The sequence below is a fragment of the Ptychodera flava genome, chromosome 2 (genome assembly GCF_041260155.1).
Source record: "Ptychodera flava strain L36383 chromosome 2, AS_Pfla_20210202, whole genome shotgun sequence".
Lineage (NCBI taxonomy): Eukaryota > Metazoa > Hemichordata > Enteropneusta > Ptychoderidae > Ptychodera > Ptychodera flava.
In genome coordinates this window covers 51,349,631-51,355,630 of record NC_091929.1, presented here as the reverse complement: position 1 = coordinate 51,355,630, position 6,000 = coordinate 51,349,631, and positions in this window count along the sequence as shown.

Below are 6,000 nucleotides of genomic sequence, written 5' to 3'. Positions count from 1 at the left end.
ACAAGCTGAACATAAACACTCGCCACAAACTTTTGTGATGGTTTCCAGTTACTTTGGCAGACAAAACTGCATTCCTGGAGGCACTGTTATTTGGGCTTATCAATAGACATGTATTACAAATCTATTTGAAATTACCTGATGCTAGGATACTATTTTTAAGTTTCTTAGAGACACCCATTTTCTATAAACCACTGAAATACCTAACTGTTGGTGGGGCTTCTCCAGCCTTCTTGTTGAAGTGTATTGTTGAAAGTTTCTGTCATCATTGGAGGATCAAAATCTAATTCAGTATTGCCTGAGTGCGTAAACACAAATAATCTCATATCAGAGTCTTAACACAGGCTGGACATTGTTTAATTTTGCAACATCAGACATTTCAAGGTACACATGCAACCACAAAAACACACAACACAACAAAATCTTAAAATACTTAAAACGATATTTTACATTGGGAATAAAACCACTTCTACACAATCACAGCTGATGACACAGCTTGTTGCCGCATGTGATTACAGCTGAAAACATTCCAGTGTCACTTATTTCCTTTGTACATAACCCTTGGTATATAACCTTTGACCTTCCATTTATGGCACGTAACTGACAAGCTTTGACCTATATTTCCGGCACAGATACCCTCTGATAACCGTGCTCTCGATTGTCCTAAATAAGTCAGATAAGTTTGCAAACTTATAGAATCTGTGCGTTTGTTTTTATCTTTCTTCAATCTGACATGGCCAACCACTGGCAGCTGTCCAGCACTGTTTGCTCTCATATTATCTGATGGCATTTTGAGTCACATTGGAGTCACAAGGAACGAACTAAGGTCAGAAATCTGTTTCTTGTAAACTCAAATAGAAGCTACTCAGGAAATGACCCTCTGGGCGTCTACCTTTCCACGATCCAACTCTCTGGTATCATTCCTGGTATGGATCTACCTATCCACATCACAACTTTTCATACTTCATATCTCCCCATATTCCCTCTTTCTCGGCGTCACTTTGTGTGAGGCCTATCAGCCAGGCGATGTTGCCGTGAGTGTGTGGGGGTTCGAATCCCGTTTGGGTTATAGTTAAAAATTTATATTCAGTCATTCTTCCTCCGTTTGGGCCTTGGATTCCATCCTGACCCAAATTACTCGAAAATTCTGCTAGTTTCCATGCTTTCGGCCTCGCAGGGTGGCGTCCAACCTTGGGGCAACTGCTTGACCTTGGCTGTAGGTCATCAATTGCCCCTTCCACTCCGCTTGCTTGACCGAAGGGGCCCTCTCCCAATTTTGTAGTGGTAGTCATGTTTTACTTTACTCAGATCCACAGAATAGTTTTGTATGGCTTTCTATTGAAGTTTGGATGTTATTACATGCACTTGCAGTTTCCTGTAGGTTGCTTTATACTCATTTAATATGCAGTTTCCTTTGAGTTGCTTTTTTATTCGTAATAGAACTCATGTTAGTTTATCATCAATGCAGTGTGGTGTGTTCAAAAAATAATATTTAAATAATGTTACCACAGTGTTTTTAAAGGTAGTAATAATTGAAGCAAGATCTGGAACCATTTTGTCGCATTTCGTTACTTTTATCTCTACAAATGTATAAATTTTGGTTCAAAGCCAAAACAAGTAGGCCTATTAATGGGGCAGAGGCTACAATGTTGATGATTTTTTTTCAATATTCCTATGCAATATATCAAATAAAGTTTCTTGCCGTCCCTATACAGCGTACTGAAACAAAATATTAAGTAGATATAAATATTGGTGTTTACTCAATTAGAGTCCAGACTGAAAATCGTTTGCCAATGACACGAGTGCACAGGAGACATACACGGGCTTTGTTTGCAAGCTGAATAGTGGAGAATTCAATATGCAGAAGAGAGTAGAACAGGAACACACTTGTACAAACTGCACAAAAATATTGTCAAAATTATCAGTGTTTATACAGCTACTGCCTACGGGCAGTGAAACTCTCACTGCATACAGGCAGTGATAGACATACTGTAGCTCTGGCTATGAAGTAGTCTAAGAAGAGTACGGGTCATATGATGCTCATTACAGTGAAACATACTTGTACACAAGATTATTATTATAAACTTTCTCACGCCTAGCCTATACCAAGTAACTCCTCCACTAGTGGTATATGTGCCTATGGAGTCTTTTGAAAGCTCTTACATCACATCCTCCGGCTAAGTGATGATCACATAGTTATTTTCCTGCAGGTATAAAATACACGTGATTCCGAAAAAGTCTCCATTACTTTTCAGAGTTATAAAACAGTGTCCATGTCTAAATTCACTTGCCCATGGTATATGGTCTATGTGCAAGCTTTTGCTCGAGTAACTAGTCACAGACGTGAGTTAATATCCCACAGCATCTTGACTAGATTGGTCAACTGTACACAGCTTAGTAGATCGTATACCGAAAGACCTGGCCTGGTCAACAATTTCCAAGTAAAACGTCTAAATGGACCATTTCCAGCAAGCAGAGATGTTCCAAACATAGGCATTAAGGTAGGCACTACCTCTGTATGGTGTAGTATCAGGCAATTGCATCGGTTTGCATGTAGAAATGCAAGAAAGCATTCTTGCACTATTGTCATTTTCATGAAAATTTCATTAAACGTAAGCGTGTCTGCAGATGAAAAAGCACTGATGTAGAGTTAATTTGGGTCCTCTAACTCAAAATGTCCGATGAACCCCCTGGTTTTGTATTTATTTCTGTCGGTACAATCGCTCACAGCACAACATATGGAGAAATCAGATTAATGACATTTTTCCCTGACATGTTTTTGCCTGGCCTTTCGCTGAAATCACCGCAAATCGCAAAGAATGCCCATTTAACGCGATTGGAACTAATTTGGATAAAAGGATTGTAAAGTAAAGTCGGTTTAAACTGCAAATGAAACCTCATCTACATTTTGCTTAAGTCACACACATGTTTGTATGAGTAGTTTGTAATATTGCAACATTCAGCTATAGAGCGCCTAGCACTTTTGAGAAATTTGAAGATATGAAGATCCAATTAGTTCCAATCGTGTTATTTGTAGTAGGAAGGCATGGGGTAAGGCTACATTTGGACCCCAAAATGTAAGACAGAAACCTGTTCTCTTTTCTTCTTTTATTTTTGTTCATATAACTGAAAATATGAAAAAAAAAATAGGAAATGACAATATTCGGTGACATGTTTTGGGCTTGTTCTTTACTGAAAACATGTAAAACTGCCAGAAAAATACCCTCTTGAAGATAAAAAATGCTTTCAATAAGGGTACTTTGGGTCTTATAACTCAAAAAGTCGGACGGGAACTTTCTCTTTGTGTCTCTTTTCGTTTCAAAATTGACCAGAGAACAAATATATGCAACAATTAGGAAAATGACGATACATTTAGACAAGTTTTGGGCATGATCTTCGCTGAAATCATTCAAAGTGATGATTGTCCATTTGTACTTGAAAAGGCATGCGGTTTGGCAACTAGGACCTCCTTACTCAAAAAAGGTGGACGGGAACCCCCTTTTTCTGGTTATTTTTTCTGATGTATTTGATCACAGCACAACGTCTGTATGTAAATCAGAAAAAATTACAATATTCCTAACTTTTCAGGAGACACCCTCCTTTAACCCACTGATATCGCAGTGTTTAAATTTGCTTTAGGAAAACAAAACAAATCTTCGTGATATTGAAACTTTATTCTTTACCACTCATTTCCAATCGACATAATGCTCTAGGCTTTAGAAAATCAATCTCGGCCTTTGAACTAGTTTTTACTGATTTCGTACAAACTTCTCCTTAATATTTTTTGCAGGTATATATATTTCACCTTCAGATTTGATGCCCTTTCAGTCCTACATTCCCTTCCCTTCTTCTGTATTTATTAAGTCCTAAAGAGCGATTTCATTTTTTTCTGAGCAAATATTAAAAGCATCTCAACTCATTAGACATGCAGTTCATATATTAAATATGACACCGGAAAACATAATGGCAGGAGAAGAATCTTGATTTGGAAGATTTTAAAATAACTTAAATACGTTGTTTTATTTATGGAGTCCCCATATGTAATGATGCAGTACACTGACTACTTTCGAGTTCTTTTGTAATTCTAGTGACAAGTGTGGCTGTACTGCTAAGCCTGGTCCAATTGTTGCCACAAGAGAAAAATTAAGGTGTTGAAGTGAAACAAACGATATCAAGTGTGTTTAGTGTCCTACAAAAGCAAACAAGACATCGTTTTGCCATAGGTAATAGCTACCTTGATCTCTTGTCACATTCTTGAGTTGCACTCAACTTAATTCTTCATCAGACTCAGACATAAGTTGTCGCCTTCCGGTCGTCGCCGCTTTCCCACCTAAATACCTCTACACATGGAACTAGCTCCAGACAAAACAGGATGGAAAAATGGAAAATTTCCAAGCGCATATTAACAAGTATTATCAGTCTTGCAAACATTCAACAATTCAAACCATTAACAATTCTTTTCTCCCTTTAATTTTAATCACGCAGCCAATTCTTATTCTTATTCTTTACTGGAATCCAATCAGCTTTCTACAAAGTAGTAGATCTTTTGAATGGAGCCAAACAAATCGACATTGATATAAAATACTCCAGAGAGGAAAAAGGATGGGTAAAGAAGGCATGAGAGAGAACATTTCATTTCGAATGCGTGTGTCAAACTGTATCTCACGCCAAGCATGGATGACGATTATAATACTGATAATTGGCTTTATTGATAGGAGTATCGAGATACTTTACAAACGACATTCCCGCCAGGTATTTGCTTCGGCAGCGACGTCTTGACTGTTAAATGCCACTTCTGCAAATCCTCGTTCATTAGAATAATTAGGCCTACAGTATTTACTGTTAAGGTGAGAGTGCACTCTGTATTTGTTAGACAGGCCCACATCACAAATTTACTTTTGCACCGAAAATATTTACACATGTAATACCACTAATGATATTTTCACCGCAGACGGCAACGAAAGGGTCTCGCAACTTTTGTTTTGGTTCCTAAAAACAGGTCTATAACTCACCCTTTAATGAATACTTCTTTACGGATTATCGAAGAGACAAACTAGTTCCTGGTTAGGTTGCAATTGTGATATCTAATTGTCCAAAATGTGTGCACAAATAATCTAAATTTTAGAAAATGTTGTCATTTCGTAGAGCTTGTGATAGATATTTTACTGATGGTTCTAATTAAAAGCGGCGTGAAAGATCAAAATATGCTTCAGCTTTGATTAAGTACAATATATTGAAAATAAAAGGAAAACAAATTATAGAGGATGTATATCAAGGCAGCGATCTCGTGGCAGACATTACTGCGTTTGATATAAACTGTGATATGCAACATTCATATTTGAATGTCAAGTTCCACTGATCTTAATCATCGATACTTTACATACATTTTAAAGGCAAAGGCAAGAAATATGTTTTAAGAGCCCGAAAGTGTGTCTTTTGTCTCAAGGCTGACTTATCTGTGTCAAATGAAAGGGAGAGCAGCCATTTGTCATCGTAAACTCTAAATAAACCTGGTACACATTTTATCACCTGAAGTTTGCTATTGTTGACGTTTATTGTGTCGGGGCAAAAGTGCGATTTTTATAGTACTTTCCGTGGTAAAGTACAACCTTGAATAACATTTGTTCGTCCGGCCATTCGTGGGATGAAAATCCGTGAGATTGTGAACAAAGGTTGACGGGTCATCTATGATGAAAGTAGGGAGCTCGGCCTTTATGGATTTATATTTGACAGTAGTATCTTTTACTGGAATCTTATATTGGTCATTTTACTCTTGACCCGTCGACACTCATAACGTTATATATATATATATATATATATATATATATATATATATATATATATATATATATATATATATATATATATATATATATATATATATATATATATATATATATATATATATATGTGTGTGTGTGTGTGTGTGTGTGTGTGTGTGTGTGTGTACTGGCCAGTAGGGCATGTTTTTCAGCAATCTAATTAAAATCAGAAGTAGAGCTG